Here is a 20,332-nt window from a genome sequence, read left to right as displayed (position 1 = left end):
TACTAATTCCCTTCATATTTTTAAACACTTCAGTCAACATTTGCTTAAACTAAAAAGGTTTAACTCTTTCAATCTTTCCTTACAGCTTATACTTCATAGTCCTGGAATTAGCCTAGTGGTCCTGCACTGGACTTTTTCTAGTGCTGCTATGCCTTTTTTGTAGCCTCAAGACCAAAACTACACCCAGTACTCTAGTTAAGGCCTCACCAGGGCATTATAAAGCTTAACTTGCATGCTATACATTCCATTATATATATCTTACTAGTCTTCTCAATAGCTTCAGTACACTGTAAGCAGGGTGCCAAACCATCATAGACCCCCACATGGATACAGTTAGAAATTCTAAATTAACCTACTTGCACGTCTTTGGGGATGTGGGAGGAAAAACTGGAATACTTGAAGGAAAACCCATGCAGGTATCAGGAGAATGTGAAAACTTCACACAGACAATGACTGGGTTTGGAATTTAAATCCAGGAAACTGGATCCATGAAGAAGCACTATCCCCTGCACTAATGGGCCACCCTACTTACAGGTTACTGGAATATGAAATCTCCTTGGAGTCTATTTTGAATGGTACATAAAAATGAAATCAAGTAGGTCTGTAAAGACACCACCATGAGGTGTCATAGATCTAGAGTAAAGAGAGACGGGCACATTTGGATTTCTTTGGTCTGTGGATTTTGAATTTTCAACACTTCCCATAGATCTTTTTTAACGCTGATATACAGTGGAACCTCGATTCACGAACGTCTAGGAACACGTACAAATCGGTTTACGACCAAAAAGTTCACCAAACTTTTGCATCTGTTCACGACCACACACTTGGCATACAAACAAGCCAGTTTCCCTTTCGGTTTGTGTGTGCCGATGATTTCCGCACGCGTTCAGTCTCTCCCTGTGCATTCCCTGTGCAGCGAGTGAGCCAGCGAGAGAGAGCACTACACACGGGCACGCAAGAGAGAGAGAGACACACACACACACAGCCGCACAAGAGAGACAGACACAGACACACATACACACAGCCGCACGAGAGAGACAGACACACACACACATACACAGGTGCATGCGAGAGAGACACACACACACACGCACACATGAGAGAGTGAGTGAGCAAGAGAGGGCTGGACGCATAAGGCAGAGAAGGCAGTTTGAGAATGCACCGGGCTTGTTTTTGTTTTCACTTCTGTTTACAGCGATCGGTTCGTAGCATGCATTGTTGCAATGTTACTTTTCTTGGTGGTTTATTAAATTACGGATTTTTCAAATATTCATTTTTTCCCTGTTCTTAAAACTCATTAAAAAAAGTGTTTTTAGCGAGCTGTTCATAGCGCTATAGCGCGAACTCTTTCAGTGTTAGTTTTCTCTGTTGTTCAAGGTTTTCTCAGTGTTATTCAATGTTTTTACATTTAGTTTACTATAACGCTGTACATTCTGTGGTGTTATTAACTATATTTGTGATTAAAAATCTTTAAAAAAATATATTTACATACAGTTCTTATGGTCTGGAACGGATTAATTGTATTTACATACAATCCTATGGGGGAAATTACTTCGGTTCTTGACCAAATTGGGTTACGACCAGAGTTTTGGAAAGAATTATGGTTGTGAACCGAGGTTCCACTGTACTGGGATTATAAACCCTATGTCACATAATATGTCACTTGTTTTTTTGGTCAATGTGCTATCACAATAAACACTGGCTAATGTGGTCATGGATCATTTTTATTACTGGTCGGTTCATTCCACAGCAGCTAGCATTTAAATGTTTTGAGTGGTAGTGCTCTGAATGGTCCTAGGTGTATACATCCTCAATCAGTCTACATCTGGGAATGCAGTGCCCCAGGAATTCAGTTGAGAAAAGATTCGTTCATCTCCGTGGGTGCTTCATACAGGAAAGGGTTTTGAAGACTCAGTGGAAATGGAATAGCGGACCATTGAGTTATGCTGGTCAGACTCATGAGAAACAGTACATGCTGGTCTTAACAGTCGACGTTTTTCACTTCCTGCCTTTTGCTATTGTGAAAGAGAGAGCGCAACAAGAACTGAAATGACTGGAGTCTGTGTCATGTGTGAGTCACACTGCCACAAAATTGCCATTATTAATACAAAGAGAAAAAATGTAGAAACACAAAATTCTAATTCCATTCCTGATGAAACTGCCTTTTGAAACTAAAAAATGAATTTCATTAAGTTAAAGTTCACACATTAATTCCTAAGGAGAACAACGTACAAAAAATTTTAAATACAGGTGCCGGTCATAAAATTAGAATATCATGACAAAGTTGATTTATTTCAGTAATTCCATTCAAAAAGTGAAACTTGTATATTAGATTCATTCATTACACACAGACTGATGTATTTCAAATGTTTATTTCTTTTAATTTTGATAATTATAACTGACAACTAATGAAAGAACCAAATTCAGTATCTCGGAAAATTTGACTATCAATTAAGACCAATGCGAAAAAAGGATTTTTACAAATGTTGGCCAACTGAAAGATATGAACATGAAAAGTATGAGCATGTACAGCACTCAATATCTAGTTGGGGCTCCTTTGGCCTGGATTACTGCAGCAGTGCGGTGTGGCATGGAGTCGATCAGTCTGTGGCACTGCTCAGGTGTTAGCAGAGCCCATGTTTCTCTGATAGTGGCCTTCATCTCCTCTGAATTTTTAGGTCTGGCGTATTGCATCTTCCTCTTCACAATACCCCATAGATTTTCTATGGGGTTAAGGTCAGGCGACTTTGCTGGCCAATCAAGAACAGGGATACCATGGTCCTTAAAACAGGTACTGGTAGCTTTGGCACTGTGTGCAGGTGCCAGGTCCTGTTAGAAAATGAAATCTGCACCTCCATAAAGTTCGTCAGCAGGAAGCATGAAGTGCTCTAAAACTTCCTGGTAGACGGCAGCGTTAACCTTGGACCTCAGGAAACAACAAGCAAATGACATGGCACCCCAAACCATCACTGACTATGGAAACTTTACACTGGACCTCAAGCATTCTGTGCCTCTCCTGTCTTTCTCCAGACTCTGGGACCTTGATTTCCAAAGGAAATGCAAAATTTACTTTCATCAGAGAACATAACTTTGGACCACACAGCAGCAGTCCAGTCGAGACGCTTTTGACGCTGTCTCTTGTTCAAGAGTGGCTTGACACAAGTAATGTGGCAGCTGAAACCCATGTCTTGCATACGTCTGTGCGTGGTGGTTCTTGAAGCACTGACTCCAGCTGCAGTCCACTCTTTGTGAATCTCCCTCACAGTTTTGAATGGGTTTTGTTTCACAATCCTCTCCAGGGTGCGGTTATCCCTATTGCTTGTATACTTTTTTCTACGACATCTTGTCCTTCCCTTCGCCTCTCTATTAATGTGCTTGGACACAGAGCTCTGTCAACAGCCAGCCTCTTTAGCAATGACCTTTTGTGTCTTGCCTTCCTTGTTCAAGGTGTCAATGGTCATCTTTTGGACAACTGTCAAGTCAGCAGTCTTCCCCACAATTGTGTAGCCTACAGAACTAGACTGAGAGACCATTTAAAGGCTTTTGCAGGCGTTCTGAGTTAATTAGCTGATTAGAGTGTGGCACCAGGTGTCTTCAATATTGAACCTTTTCACAATATTCTAATTTTATGACGGGCACCTGTGTTTGTATATATATATATATATATATATATATATATATATATATATATATATATATATATATATATAAAATAAAAGTCCGTGTGTAAGTGTAAGTGTGTGTAAGTATGTATGCTCCAGCATCACTTCCGAATGGCTGGAGCGATTTTCATGAAACTTGGTACACGTTTGTCATAGGTTGACTAAAAATACTGTAGGGTGACATCAACCCAAAACCACCCCCTTCTGGGTAGGGTGGGGGATGATCTTGTGGTCTTGTATGCATCTTATCATCCAGTTGACACTTGAAACGACCTCCAGAGGGTGATCTGGTGGTGACTGCCAGCATTCTTTATGTTTGAGCGCCACTGTGCCCCTGTTGCTTTTGACATTAAATAGTGACCGGTTCCGAGTGTCAACTGGATGATAACATACATACAAGACAGCAACACAAGCACATTAGTGAGTCTTCATTGTTTGTTAATTTATTTTTGTTTTTAAAGTTGTGTTTTTTTATTATATTTTTCTCAAAAAAATGTAAAAAAAAAAAACAAAACATTTTACTTTCCTCCTAGGCATTGCCAGGTATTTCAGCTAGTATTTATATAAATTGTATCCTTCAAGAAAACCTGTAACAAACAGATAATATAAGCAACAAAATTATAGTTGCATAAAAATGAATTATGATATTTGTCCTGTTTCATAGCAGCAACATTATTTTATCTTTTATTTCACTTGTGTAAAATGTCAATGGAAACATGTAGGATTATGTAACAATTTTTGTGAACAACCATTTCACATTTAATAACAAACAGTTCACAGAATAGTGTGGTGCAGTGGTCAGTGCTACTGCCTAACACGCTTTACAGTCCTGGGTTTGCATCCTGCCTATGTCCTATCTAGGTTCAGTTGGCATGTTTAATTCATATCAATATGCGATTCTGTTCCAAATCTCAGAACCAGTCAGGGTGATTCCTGCCTGCCAACTTTTGCTCAAATATCACACTACTCCCAACAATAAACTGTATCGGGGGGACTGATAGTTGATGATAATAATAATACATTTTATTTATATAGCACCTTTCCCATGGATTCAGATCAATGAATATCATGAATACTGAATGGTCAATGAATAGTTTTTGCACAAATTTGCCTGGGGATAATGTCTAGAATCATGCTGTAAAAAATAAATATAATGCACGACTCCTTTTTCACTTTAGAAGAGACTTTATTTCTTGATGTTCCTGCAGTTGAGATAATCAGATGCCCACACAAATAATCAGATAAAACTGTACATCAATATTACAATACACTTCCTAAGACTTTAAAAAGCACTTTGGATCTTCATTGCAGGTAGGTATTGGGATATTGCCTTCACTTTCACATTAGTTATTACTATAGTGGTTGCTAAGTTTTGTTTGTGAGCAACCTCAAAATCAAGTAACTTTTAATGTATTTTTTGCATACCAAACAAAATCAAAAATGTTAAAAGAGAAAATTTGACATCAAAATCTCCATGTGTATTTGAACTCTTGAAAGTATCAAAATACCATAGTAAATGTATAATTATTATTAACTAAAACTACTTAAAATATTTAGCAACTGCTTTGTATCATTAAATGAGTTCTTTACAGTAAAAACTACAGTCAACTGAGACTCCTAAAGGAAGCGGTATAATAGTACTTTTACGATAATTATCATTCCATTATTATTGGAACCCCTTGTAAAAATCAGTAGGAAGGGTTAGAAAAAAAACAAAAATCATTGTTTGCTGAAGAACCGTCATCTTGCACTGAAAAAATAAAAAACTGACTTAATTGAAACAAGTTCTTTCAAAGAAAAGCAAAGCCCTCATCAAAAAATAAATATTTTTAACAAAAACACATGTGCCACTATTGTTGGCACCCCTGTATTTAATACTTTGTACAACCTTCCTTTGCCAATATAACAGCACAGGGTCTTCTCTTGTAACCTTTTATAAGGGTGGAGAATACAGAGCATGGCATCTGAGACCTTTTTTCTTTACACAATCTCTCCAGATCATCCAGGGTCCTAGGCTCTCTCCTGTGGACTCTCCTCTTCAGCTCACTCCACAGGTTTTCAATAGGGTTTGGGTCAGAAGACCGAGATGGCCATGGCAGAACTTTGAATTTGTGGTCAGTTAACCATTACAGTGTTCATTTGGACATGTGTTTCAGATTATTATCCAGCTGGAAGATCCAATGACGAACCAGTTTTAGTTTCCTGGCAGAGGCAGACAGGTTTTGATTTAAAATCTCCTGATATTTCATGAAATCCATGATGCCGTGTTCCCTAACAATGTTTCCAGGGTCTTTGGAGGAAAAGCAGCCCCACATCATTACAGAACCTCCATCATATTTTACAGTTGGGACAAGGTTCTTTTCATTACAGCCATCTTTCTTTTTACACCAAACACACTTTGCGTGTTTATTGCCAAAAAGTTCAATTTTTGTTTCATCAAACCATACAGCACGGTTCCAGTCAAGGTTGTAGTAACGTTTTAGAAACTCCAGGCGCTTATGCATGTGGATAACTAACAGAAAGGGTTTCTTTCTGGCATACCTTCCAAATAATTTGTTAGCATGAAGATGCCTTCTGATGGTGGTTCTAGAGACTTGATGACCCCAGGATTTTACTTTTTCTTGCAATTCCCCAACAATGATCCTTGGAGATATTATTGCCTTTCTTACCAATCTTCACAATGTAAGTGGGGGTAAAATAAACGTGGGTCCTCTTCCAGGAAAGTTTGACACAGATCCAGTTGATGACTTTTTTTTTTATTATTGCCCTAACTGTAGAAATGGGCATTTTCAGGCCAGTAGCTTTTTTATATAAGCATACCCTGGGTTATGAAGGGTAACACATTTCTCCCTCATTTGAATTGAGTGCTCTCTTTTCTTGGTTGGCTAAGGAAATTTGGTTCTGTCTCTCCTCACACTTGTATCCCAGTTAATCAGGAAGTCATTGATTTCAGCTGGAAAGTTCCTATACACTCCAATCAACTTAACAATGTCCAATTTAAATGGGAAACATGCTTCAGTTACATTGTTTCACATTCATTTCCAAGGATGCCAACAATTGTGTTTTTGTTAAAACTATTTCTTGATGAGGGCTTTTCTTTGAATAAACTTATTTCAATTAAAAGTCAGATGTTCTCTCATCTTCTTCAGCAAACTTTGATTTTTTTTTCCTAAACCTTCTTACTAATTTTTACAAGGGGTATATATATATATATATCCCCCCAACGCGTTTTGCTGGTAAAATAATTGTGCCAAGGCCAAAATTGTATGCACCTTTCAACTTGCGTTTTCTGAATAGGATCGGGATAGTCTAAGTAAATTAATGAATTAGGTCATTTTATTTATATAGCGCCCTTAAAATAAAAATATGCATTATTACTGTGCATCTCCCCCATGCTGATCAACTTATCTTCGACGTACAGTGTGTCTTGTTTCCATTTTCGTTTCTTTCATGTGGAAAATCCAAATACAATGCGAGGCACATATTCACCATATTCATAGTGTTGGAGAACTGATAAAACCGTGAGCTGCGATCATCTGCTCTGCATATCTCACAACTAAACATTTCAAGTAAAGGGCGGCAGCCGAGGTATTTGGATTTCTAGAAGAAGAGCAGAAAAAACAGCTAAACCTCTGGAATGTGCTCCAGGGTGAATGATGGAATACGCCCCCAAAAATTAGCAAGACCCAGGACAATGGGGCAAGGAGCTGCATTATCATTTTCTGAATAATGAAAATATTTAGCCCAAATGAAAGCAAACGTCACAAGCAATGGGCTACTGATACATCGATTCCCAAACCGCTGCACCTTAAGCACACAAACACATGCTATGTAGACAGAGTTTTAGCTTTTATACATACAAGTACATAAAGACAAAATTAAGGAAACGGCATAAAGAAACGCACAGTGTGCCAGGACAAACATTGACGCCGCGCGTATATAAACATTACACGTAACTAGCAGGAAAGTGTGCTTTATTCCAAGTTTGAAACTCGAGTAGCCTAGCAGAGTACAGTATTCTCGAATACTTTCGCGTGCTTGTATTTAAAGTACCTTTTTTCAGGGTTTCCCTGTTGACTTTTAAGATTTCATTCCATCTACAGTTCGCTGGCACACACCGCAACTCTGTTTAGGGCAGCCGGTACAGCCACTCAGCGCTTGATGCTGGCCCATGAGCTCACCGCCGCACCTGGCTGGCAAGGCGGGACCGCGCTCGAGCCCCGCCCCAACGCGAGTACAACCATGGCAACCGGACCTACAAGGGCTTGCCAGTATTTACACAACTTGAGGTGCACGGCAGGCTAGAAAGAAGAAAGTGGCCGCGCTTGAGGATACTAGTCACCTGAAGGACACCTCTAGGGCGCCTGTATGCTTTGTGAATGGTCGTGGGCCCAGTTTGAAAACTTACTGTAATGTCAATGGTGGACCATTCAAAGCCTTTGCCTGGCCAGCTTGCGCTCGACAGAAACAGGAGCAACAGAGGGTGGCGTTAGGTTAATCGAGGCACTTGTTAGTTTACATTCAGGCGTTATCAGTTCATTTGTTTGCCTTTATATATGAGTGCTGGGTTCGAATTCTGGCATGGATACTTAATAGATTGCGGCTGCACATATCAGTGTTTGCGTGGTTTTCCCGATATCATTTATTAATTGGAATCTCTAAACTGGCCCAGTATGTGTGAGTGTGGTTGCTTGTAGCCTTTGTTGATGGGACTCGCACCAGCTACAGTACTTGTTAGTCTGAACCAGATTAGTGGGTTAGAATGTGGATGGATGTGCTGTATTTCTGAAGCATTTGCACATACTCTTATTACACCAAAGGGCTACAGGAAGTCAGTGTTTATTAGTTTATAAAGTCAACATTGTCAACGTGTAGGGAGTATCACAGATGTATTAGGCTCAAGACTGGAGGCTTTCTACATGACAATTATGAGCTATCACAACTTATCTGTATGCCTAGAAATTCTGAAGAAATTGGAATGCCAGAAGGAAGATGTGCATGGATATGGGGAAAACATGCAAACTCCACTAAGATGGGGATTCAAACCCTGATCCTTGGAGCTGAGCGAGCAACATGTTTTAAAAAAAAAAAAAAGTGACAAGTGCCTGTGTTTCTATAACAAACCCTCAAGATATGCGTAATAGAGATGTACATTGTGTGTGCGGGACTGTTTCCTGTAATGGAGTGGTGCCCAATCCAGGGTTACTTCTTCTGCTGGTGCCAGTACTGTTGGGATAAACTGCAGCTCCAGTGAGACTGAACTGCATTAGGTGAGCTGGTAGACATTGAAAACAAGTTTCCGTTTTTTCATTTGATTTTTACATATTTTGGTACTGAATTAAAAAAAATGAAAACTATCTTTCCCCATCACAACATTTTTTCACAAAACATATTTGATTATTTTTTGTTTTACACAATAATTAAATATACATTTTATTTGAATGATAATTTGTTTGAATTTAATATAATATTAAAATCTACATTTAAACAGTTGTGTAAACATGTGCAAGTCACTATTAAATAAGGTTATATGGTTCATATGTGGAGATCTGAAAGTTCCATGTATATTAATTACTGTTTCAGCAGTCCTCAGCATACAAAATTCTTAAGTTTTCTCTGTGAGTGGGGCAGCAGAGTCATGAATTTACATTGGGTTCAGAAGGAATGGCCAACTAGAAACAAAGTCTACCTTGGTGCCAAAAGCATCATTGGACCTAACTTGGTGCATCCCGTTACAGTGCTACTACCGCCACTTCATATAAAGCAGTTTGTCCAATCCCTGTCAAAAGACGGAGCCTGTTTTATGTATTTATGCTGAAAGTGTCATGGATTTGTCTGATGCTAAACTGAGAAAGCATTTTTGCTGTACTTTATATTAGAAAACTGAGATGTACAATCTGAGGAGTCCAATGAACAACGTGGAATGAGAGGCTTAGCTATCATTCAAAGAAGTAACAGTAGGTATGTAACAGTAAAGATCCAAATTATAAAGAAATTGTGAAAAATTTATTAGTCAAGTTTAAGGAACTGGGTTGCAACAGGAGTCTCAAAATTCACTTTTTGGATCCGAATTAGAATTTTTAATTATCTTGGAGAGGTGAGTGAAGAGCAAGGTGAAAGACTCCATCTGGATATCCAGGACATGGAAAGAAAGTACCAGGGATATTACGGTGTCAGTATGATGGCAGACTATTTCTGGATGATTCATAGGGGCGCGTCAGAAAAAGGGTACAAACGACAGGCGACCAAATGAAGGTTTGTGTCAAAAAACTAAGGTGAAACAATCACTAGAGAAGTAAGTCAATGATTATGCACTGTTGCTTTATTTACATACTGTATATGTTTAAATTATTACATTGACTAAGTATTTTCATGCTAAATTGATTTAAAATAATATTGTATAGATCAATAAATTGTGTCATTTCTTAAAATTTCATACTTTACTTACATATTAGATTGACTAAATATTACTGTTAAATTTATTTAGAACAAAATTGTTAAATTGTATTTAAACTTCTTTTCAATTTTGAACTTAAATATGACATGATCAAAGCATTCTAATTATATTTTTGTTGCTTTCGTGAATGCAAATAAAAATAACTATTCAAATAACTTTTAATTTTGCAGACCAGTGTATTAAATCGATGGAAAACAGACCACGTTTAATATTAAAGTATAAATACAGTATAGACTAATATGGAATAAACACACTGGCAATTTCATTAGTACTGCCACCTCACGCAGCCAGCATCTTGTGTTCAATCAAACTCTGTGCCTGGTCTTTGCATGTTTGACTTTGCACAGTCCAAGTGCTAATCACGGTGATTTGTGATTCCATATCAGCCCAGAAGGTCTGTACATGAATGAGCCCATCACTGGACTGGACTACCATTCCTGCTTTGTACTGAAGGCTGCCCTGTCACACTCAAAACTCGACAATGAATCGATTTACCAGGTCTGAGTATGTTATGTTCTCTATCCCTTTGTTATCTTCTTTTCAGTTTTCCTACATTTCAGTCATACTAACCATTTCTCCAAGGTCCCCTATCCTCAGGCTGATTTAAAGAGAGTACTTAATTCTATTCCATTTTCTCAATCTTCCTCGTTTAAGACAAGATCACAGCAAACTGCAGGAGCCAACCCCAGGCATGACACAGGTCCACTGTAAGGTGCAAACACACACGTCCAACCACAATAAACATTTTCAAATCTGCTCAATCCCTATTATGGGACCTGGAGCTTATCCTAGTATCACTGTGTGTAAGTCATAATGAAACCCTGCATAGGACGACATTCCACCACAGGGCACACTCACACAAGACCAGGGTCTGTATTTATCGAGTGTCTCAAAGTTGGACAATGGCCCTTGCTGGCTCAAAATTCTCAGAGTGATACAAATTTGGTCCTACACTTAAGAGTAGGAGTAAAAGGATTTTATCAAATTCCTAATTTTTGAAAACTACTACTAACTTCACCAAGTTTTAGGAGAACTTGTGTGCTTGTCCTAATTCACATAGGGCGCATCTCCAGAAGATGGCACTCAGGCAGAAGTTGGCATGTGCATCCAAGGAAAGGCAGAATGTTTTGGAAACACTGGACAAAAATGAACAGGTAAGAAAATATTGACAGTGATGGAATAATATTCAAAAACATATCTCTTATATTACATGATTGCTCCATCAATGCATAGAAGCCATGCATTGTCAGCCAAAATTGAAGCATTGGTAACATTGTGCATAAAATAAAGCTTTGCAATAGCGATGATTTGGGTACCACAATCAATAATTTCTTGAATTTTATACCAAACTTTGTACGCTCTTTCAACACATAAGATAATATTCATATTTATACATTTCCCCACCACGCCACACAAGGTAATGTTAAAGCAAGCTACATTCACACAGATTGGCATGCACATAAAGATCATTGCCTCAAATGTGGCTGAGCATGCATATGTGAATTGCAAGTGATATCACAGTATTAGCACACAGTGGCCATGGATGTAAACTGTACCCTAGTAGCCAGCACATTACATTGAAGATAAGTGGGGCTGGGTGGGTGACTGACAGCGAAATGTCACACAGGTATGCTGAGCTCTGCATTCCACGAACCTCTCAAACATTCACATTATACTTTACAAGTAAGAGAAGGCTCAAGAAGACAAACAGAGACTCCCAGGGGATTATTTGAATAGCTTCTTGGAGAAGATAAAGCAAGAGCATGGAGAAGGACATGTCACAGCACAGTGGAAGATGATTGGGACAGTGGAACAGTGAATATGACTTCAGAAACAGCACAAGGATAGCTGTGGCTAGTTTCAGTAACTGTTACCTTACGCAGTGTACCGCAACAGTGGAAAGCGGGTTCATCTGAAAGTATGGCTGTGGATCATCCATCCATTTTCTAAACCTACTTCATCCTGGGCAGGGTCATGGGGAAGCTGGAGCCTATCGCAGACAGCATTGGGTGCAAGGCAGGAACAATCCCTGGAATATTTTTTCTTAAATAAATATGCCTATTACTGAGCACTACTCTCATTCGGTATTTCTTTCTCAGTACTCATTATAGTATTATTATTGTTGTATCACACTGGCAATAATTATGTACAGCTCCTACTTTATTATTATTATTATTGTTATCCTACTACTTGGAATATTCTTATTATTATTATCTTTGTGGTGAAGCCTTGGAGTTAGTATCAGAAAACTACAAAATGTCACCATAACATCCAATTTGTGGCTCAGAGTGTCATGAAGTTTTGATGTCATTTATTCTCCGACATGGCCTCCCTACTCCTCGCAGATCTGAGACTAAGAAGCTTCATAAATACTTCTTAAGTACTTCTCTGAGGTGAAACAAATTCTTATCCTATTGTGACTTTTTGTGCAATTCTGAGACACCCGATAAAAATGAGCGCCATTCAGAATTGCCAATTAAGTGGCCCATACGTTTTGGGGATTTGGCAAGAAACCTGGAAATTCCACACAGATAATGAACGAGAATAGCACACACATCCAGAACACTGGATTCATGTGCAGACAGTGCTAATCACTGTGCCAAGTTTCAGTTCTGGCAACAGCTAGAGCTGGATGGTGCCAGCTGTTCTCGACCAATTTAGACTTTTAATTTAACTGCAGTAGCTTCCTTCCTTATTTTATTTTTCCAAAGAAAAGGTAAAAAAACAGCATTATTCTCACCATGGATTTTACCATAGAATGGTAGGCTTAATTTAAATGGACACTTGTACATTTTCCAGTTGCATATCACATGTTTACTATGGCTTCATCCTTACATACTGCAGGGGGCAACACTCAGAAATCGGGCGTATATGTGAACTTTTGGTCATGCTTGTAGATGACAGTAAACTAGAGGGAAGGGCAGATATCACATTCAATTAGCTAAGTCACTGCTGAGGGATCTTAACAGAATACAGGATAATGCACATTTGTGGCAGATGACATTTAATATATTTAAATCTAATGTATTACACATAAGAAGTAGAAATGTTAGCTTGATTGCATAATTGGAAGTCTGAAAGTTTCAAGTTCCCCAATGAGAAGGACCCATGATTCATAGTGGGTTCATCACTGCCTATGCAATTAAGAAGGCTAAACGGATGTTGGGTTATGCAACACAGTGAGTAGAGTACTAGCCAAGGGCAGTCATCCTTTTGTCAGAGAGATAAATAAATAAACTGATTCTATTTGTCCCGAGGGGAATATTAGAATTTACAGAAGCTCAAGAAATATTGGAATATTACAAAATGAACAGGGAGACACAATGGCACATTGGCAGTGCTGCTGCCTCACAGGAGACCAGGATTCATGTCCCAGATCCTCCCTGCATGGAGTTTACATGTTCGGCCCGTGTCTATGTGAGTTTCCTCCCACTGTCCAAAGACATGCAGGTTAGTGAGTGGCAATGCTAACTTGGCCCTAGTGTGTGCTTAGTGTATGGGTGTGTTTGCCCTGCTATGGTGTGGCAGCCTATTTAGGGATTGTTTCTGCCTTGCACCTTATGTTAGCTGGGATTGACTCCAGCCAACCCACAGCCCTTGTATGGATTATGTCGGACTGTTCCTTGACAAAAACAAACACTCACTCACTAGTGAGGCCTTATTTAATGTCTTGTGCACAAAAATATATCTCAGATACAGAAAGCCCAGGGGAGAGCGACTAGGCTAATTACAGGACTAAGAGGTATGAGTTATGAGGAGAGACTGAAGGACTTGAACCTTCTCAGTATAAGCAAATGGAGATTAAGAGGTGACATAATTGAAGTGTTTAAAATTATTAAGGGGAATTACTGTAGCACAGTGCATCCCTGCTGCCACTTCCGAATAAATTCTTTAATGAGTACATTGGGACACGGTTGAAAACTTCTTAAAAGCAACACATAACTGGTAGAAAGATACGAGGCTGGAGTATGGAAAAACAAGAGAAAGAAGAAGACAGAAGATGAGAAAGGGAGTGAGTTGTGGTGGACAAGTGGGCAAGCCTTCACATCTGAAAGATATGGAGTGCAAGACCTGTATAGTTAGGAGCCGAGTCCCTGCAGACCTTGTTAATTTGCCCTCGTTTCTTATATCTTTATATTCTCCCTTTTGTCAGGGGGCAGGGGACTTCCACGAGAGCTCCCATATACCACAGCATACTCAGTGTCCAAGCTTTCCATGGTAATGCTGCATATTGCTATTGTCACTCCATTGACAACTAAAACCTGATGTACACTGGGAACTGCCACCATTGTACAATTAGGTCTGCAGCCATAAAAGGCTTTTTTTGGTCACTCTAGATGTTTGATCTAGTCATTTAAGTTCTCTGCTCAAGTTCACGTCCATTTTCCATATATTGAGCTCTTATTAAAATGAAAGCAGGCTTAAACATGTGACATTGCTAAGCAGCTCAAGTAAAATATTATAGGCACGTGGGTCACATCTGAAAGAAAATATGCAACCAACTCAATGAGACAAAGCTGTGCACGATGTCGAAACATTCAACCACATGAAAGGACACAATGAGGCTTTTCTATTACTGCTACCCACCCACAAAGAAATGACAAAAAAAAAAAAATCAGATCAGTGGTCCTAGACTGCCATCATGGCTGCAGGTCTTCTCTCCTTGAAGCCAGTTCTTTTAGCTAAAGGAATGTGACATTTATACAGAGACAGCTTGATCCGTCTCACTGTCTGCATTCTCAGAAATGACCACCACATTGGCTTTGACACGTCTAAGAACTTCAAGAAGAAGCTCATTAACCTTAGGTTTTAGCACATGGGAGGCCAGTCAGCCATTTTAATTCACTTGCTTGCTATAAATCTTATAAGTTCTTAGCGGCTTCTTTTTTAAATGACGGGCAAGTAACACGGATGCCAACAGTTTTCACAAAAGATTTCTACAACCAAGCCATCTGACTAAATGACACGTTTCGTGTTAAGATCCAGATGCAGCTTAAGCTTTTGATTAAGGTGATTTGAATGAAAAACTTTTTAAAGATTAAATTATCGGAGTAATGCAGGTCTCGGGCGTGCTTTCCAAGCATACTGATGTTCAATTGGTCTAAAAAGCAGGGGTCCATTATTTGGCCTCTGTATAGCACCTTTCATGTGGGACACTGTTAGAAAAGACAGAGCTGCACAGGTAAAACAAATCAATGACATTGCATGGCTACCAAGTTTAGATGTTTAGTTCATCTAACTAGCAGTAGTTAGTTAAAGCCCACTTTATATTGTGTTTTTCATTTACTCATTAATTCTTTCAAACCTGCTTTTTCCAATACAGAACCCGGATAGGGTGGAACCAAGCATGTATGTCTTTGGGATACGAAAGTAAAAGCAGAGTAACCTTAGACACAGTCACATGTAAGCAACACACTGATAGTACCAGTTCTGTCCCCAAAGCGTTCTTTGATTATTTTCTATTATATAAAGTGTCTATCTTGATGAATGCTTTTATGAAGTACAATACAATGCAAGCACAACAGCATAACAGACGAATGACACAATCAGTTTCCTATCACCAGTCTTCAGTGGCATGTGATAATAATGACCCTATAACCCCAAACCTATAAATACACCCCCTTGCCAAAAACAGAGATTTAGGTAAAAGATGATACAAATTATGAAGAATGTGATAATAAACAGATACTAAACCTTGTTTCCATTCCCTTTTGTTTTCCTTGTGTAGGGAGATTTGCTACCAGAAGAACAGCAATGCCGAGTACTGGGGGCCAGTTGTTCAGGGGTCGAATCTCACTGATGTATAGGGTAAGGACTTTTTACTTATACTTTTTCTGGGATCCTGCACTTGAAACACCTGAGGACACCTTCAAGACTATCTGAACAAAACTCATAAAATTAAAAATAAAGGAACAATTCTGTTTTGTTAAGCAGAACTCTGTTAACCAGCCTCATCTCCTGGCAAGCTGCACAGATAATACAGGACCGGGTGTGATAATATAACACACAGCCGCACACATTTTAGGAATTGATAAATGAAAAGGTGGAAAAACAGATGTCTGGAAGTTTGAGGATTTCTTTAAAAAGTGAAAAGCAGCAAAATAAAAAAGCAGAGGCCATGTCACCTAGTATTACCTTTAAAACTCCGCTCATCAACTGCCATTTAAAACACTGAGACTAATGTGACTCAGCCCTTAGAGACAATTTCTTTATTTATAAAATGTCTGGTTAAATTTTGTTTTTGAATATTTCTGTAAGGTCTTCTCTCAATTACTATGAGCTTCTACCTCGGTGTCCTCATTAAAATACCGATTACTTGAAAGAATCCATTTAAATGAGTTCTTTCCTATAATATTTGAATAATTTATTTAATCTTGGTCTACAGTATATGCCCCTGTTTGTTTATAACATAATTCACCTCATTTTTGGCAACTCAAACACTAGAAGAAAATCACTTCATTACACACAGTTAATTTGTTTGGGTGAGCCAATGTTTTAATTACTATTATTCTTATTTCTTACTTGATAAGATGATTGACACAAATCATGATGCAAGTCATTTATTGTCATTCTCTGCAAGACACATTAAAGCTAACAGACCATTGGTAACAATAGTCTTGGGTAAAATGCAAGAAATTTAGTACTGCAGCATAGTGTAGTGCGAAACCAACAAAAGCAAAACTGGCCAAGATGGCCTCCAGGTCCCACTTATAAGGGTGGGTGGATGGATGGATACCTAATACCATCTATAGTTAAAATGAGGAATAACAATTCCAGGAATTGTACTCATGCAATCTAAAAACAACAAACATATTCATTTTATATGTGTTTGCCTGCTTTGCTAGAACATTTAGTGTTCAGTAGAATCTAATTTAATTAGTTCAGAATTTCAGAACATCCACACCCATCTACCAAGGTCCCCCATAATTAACAATGCACGTCAGAGCAGAATCACAACTAATGTATAAAGGATCTGTCTATATGTGTCTGTAATAAAGTTGCGAGGCTTTAGGTGGCAGGTATGGTGTAAAGAAAAATCTGAAGGGTGTTGAAAGTTCATAGAATTCAAATATTAGAGTGTAGAAAGAATATGTGAAGTCAGTCAGTCATTGTCCAACCCGCTATATCCTAACACAGGGTCACAGGGGTCTGTTGGAGACAATCCCAGCCAGCACAGGGCGCAAGGCAGGATGCCAACCCACCGCAGGGCACACACACACCAAGCACACAATTTAGGATCGCCAATACACCTAACCTGCATGTCTTTGGACTGTGGGAGGAAATCGGAGCACCCGGAGGAAACCCACGCAGACACGGGGTGAACATGCCAACTCCACGCAGGGAGGACCCGGGAAGCGAGGCAGCAGCGCTACCACTGCGCCACCGTGTCGCCCAATATGTGAAGTGCCCAGACTCATTCTGGTGAAGGCCATCCTCTTAAACAAAGCAGCAGTTAAATATCATCCTTAATCCGAGAAGCAATAAAAAAAAGTCAATGACTAAATTGGCAGAAGTGCAATGGATGGGATGGGTGAAACCTTAATGAGGCCAAGGCTCATAAAGAGTAGGGCATCAGGAATAGTGAATGTAAGGGAAAAAAACAACAAAACACTGGCATTGTGCATCAGTCTTTGCAATAACTTCATCTGGGCTGAAGACTCACATGCTAACAGGACAGCAAGCCTAGGCAAACATCCACAAAATGTCTTAAGAACAAGAATGTGAATGCACTTCAGCTACCAGACTAAACCCCAGACTCAAGTTCAAGTGTTTGGGAGGAGAACTCTTAAGTAAACACGAGGTTTCATTGTATTCTTTTTTAACATTTTATAACAGACAAGCAAAAATGCCTCTTTAAAGTAGTAGTGTGGAGTGAATCACTAATACATTTTATACTACATTAAAAAAAAAGTGACACTCAAAAATCAGTTTTTGGTCATTTGAGATCACCATAGCCATATTGAATTGAAAGTCTTTATTGCCATTGCATAATAATTACAACAAAATTATGGGCGCCTCTCCAACTGGGTACAAAAAGTAAAAACGACACTTCTTTCGTGAAGCACAAACCAATGCTACAACACATGACATAAACAAGGAAAAAAAACAAACAAATTTAGCACGTTCACTCAACCACCTCTAGAGTGAAATAATGGAGAATGACCTCCGTAAAATGTAATAATTGAACAAGGTCCAATCATGGTCACCTCAAGACTGTTAGAACAGCTCACAAGGAATTTTCATGGATGGCGCAGACATGTGAGTGAGTTTATTAGGGACTGAATCATTTATTTTCATAAGACAGGGATGGATATGACTGTGTGAAAACAGTACCAGTAGTGACAAAATGTGCAGGAAAACTCGCAAGCACAAGAGGATGGATCTGAGGGGCTGGTAGATCTCCTGACAGGCTGGTAAAGCTTGTACTGTACATTCACACATTCCATCATCCAGTGCCTCAGCAGCTGACACACAAACTCCACAGAATATACTCACATCTAAACAGTAAAATACATTTAAAAAGATATAAATTAATGAGTATGTCGGTAATTGGGCGGCACGGTGGCACAGTGGGTAGCGCTGCTGCCTCGCAGTTAGGACACCCGGGTTCGCTTCCCAGGTCCTCCCTGCGTGGAGTTTGCATGTTCTCCCCGTGTCTGCGTGGGTTTCCTCCCACAGTCCAAAGACATGCAGGTTAGGTGCATTGGCAATCCTAAATTGTGTGCTTGGTGTGTGTGTGCCCTGCGGTGGGCTGGCTCCCTGCCCGGGGTTTGTTTCCTGCCTTGCGCCCTGTGTTGGCTGGGATTGACTCCAGCAGACCCCCGTGACCCTGTAGTTAGGATATAGCGGGTTGGATAATGAATGGATGGATGTCTATAATTTTGTTTTAAATTACCATTAAAATCAGAGGGGGACAAAAGTCACCTGGGAAAAAGACCTCTAACAGGAACCCTGAAGCACCATAGTACAGCAGAAAAATGAAGTTGACCAGACTGTCATGGTAGCCAGCAGCTTAGCTAACATTCTTTCTTGTATAACTTCTTTCAGACATTCCATAACAGAGCCAGGTTCCCAGATTAACTTATTAAGTCTGCTGACATGCATTGGCCCACTTAGAACTTCATAAGTGACATTTCAGCTTTCCCTTTTTAAAATATGGGCGGTGTACAGCATGTGTGATGAAAAGAAAAGGTTGAAAATAGAAACCAATACATTTAAAAGGATAACAAGATCTACTGGAAAAAAGATCCATCAATGTCTGGGTCACAAAGACCCATATCCTATGCTGGCATCACTGGAAGCAAACAGGATAGGTGTTCATTCTAGGACACACTCATTCAGTTTGGGCCAATGTACAGCTGCCATTTAAGCACGTTTTCGGGATGCGAGAGAACACCACAATGAGAAAACCAATAAAGAAACGTGGAGAACAAGTGGCGAGGCTAGGACTTGAACCTGATTCACCACCCAGTGTGCCATTTCTTCCCGCCTCACATATGCCTCTCTGTGGTCTCGAAACCAAATGTTCAAGCTTCTCTGGTACACTACTTTTGTAAAGAACAACAGCGGGCATGGCACACCACCAGGTTTTGGCACCAGGCTTAGGCTTTGGCCAGATATCCAACACTTCTGATGTGGTTCTGTCTTGTAACACTAAAGACAACATGCTGAACAAAGCTGAAGCTGCGCCGGGGCTGGATCTTTCAACGACCCGAAACACTGCTCAAAATCCACAAAGGCATTCATGCAGAGGAACAAGTATAACGTTCTGGAATGGCCATCTCAGTCCCCAGACCTGAATATAATTGAAAATCTGTGGTGTGAGTTAAAGAGAGCTGTCCATGCTCGGATGCCATCAAACCTGAATAAACTAGAGATGTTTTGCAAAGAGGAATGGCCCAAAATACCTTCAACCACAATCCAGATTCTCATTGGAACCTACAGGAAGCGTTTAGAGGCTGTAATTTCTGCAAAAGGCGGATCTACTAAATATTGATTTCATTTCTTTTTTGTGGTGCCCAAATTTATGCACCTGTCTGATTTTGTTTGAACAATTATTGCACACTTTCTGTAAATCCAATAAACTTCATTTCACTTCTCAAATATCGCTGTGTGTGTCTCCTATATGATATATTTAACTGACATTTTTTATCGTAACAACCAACGATTTATACAGGAAAATAATGACTATTAACAAGGTTGCCCAAACTTT

General features: G+C 39.4%; 1 protein-coding gene across 3 annotated transcripts in view; it reads right to left on the bottom strand.

Moving 5' to 3' along the window:
• The window catches only part of bnipl (BCL2 interacting protein like), a 54,356-nt gene that overhangs the window by 18,277 nt on the left and 15,747 nt on the right, over positions 1-20,332 (bottom strand). The window contains exon 1 of one of the 3 annotated variants that reach the window (XM_039750456.1): positions 7,716-7,819. The exons of 1 other annotated variant lie outside the window; for it this stretch is intronic. The gene's annotated coding sequence lies outside the window, so the exon portion shown is untranslated. Of the gene's footprint in view, positions 1-7,081; positions 7,193-7,715; positions 7,820-20,332 lie in introns of those variants that run through there. One more of the 3 variants, XM_039750465.1, reaches the window with a different exon arrangement.

This window comes from Polypterus senegalus, chromosome 1 (genome assembly GCF_016835505.1).
Source record: "Polypterus senegalus isolate Bchr_013 chromosome 1, ASM1683550v1, whole genome shotgun sequence".
NCBI lineage: Eukaryota > Metazoa > Chordata > Cladistia > Polypteriformes > Polypteridae > Polypterus > Polypterus senegalus.
This window is presented reverse-complemented; position numbering and strand designations above follow the sequence as displayed.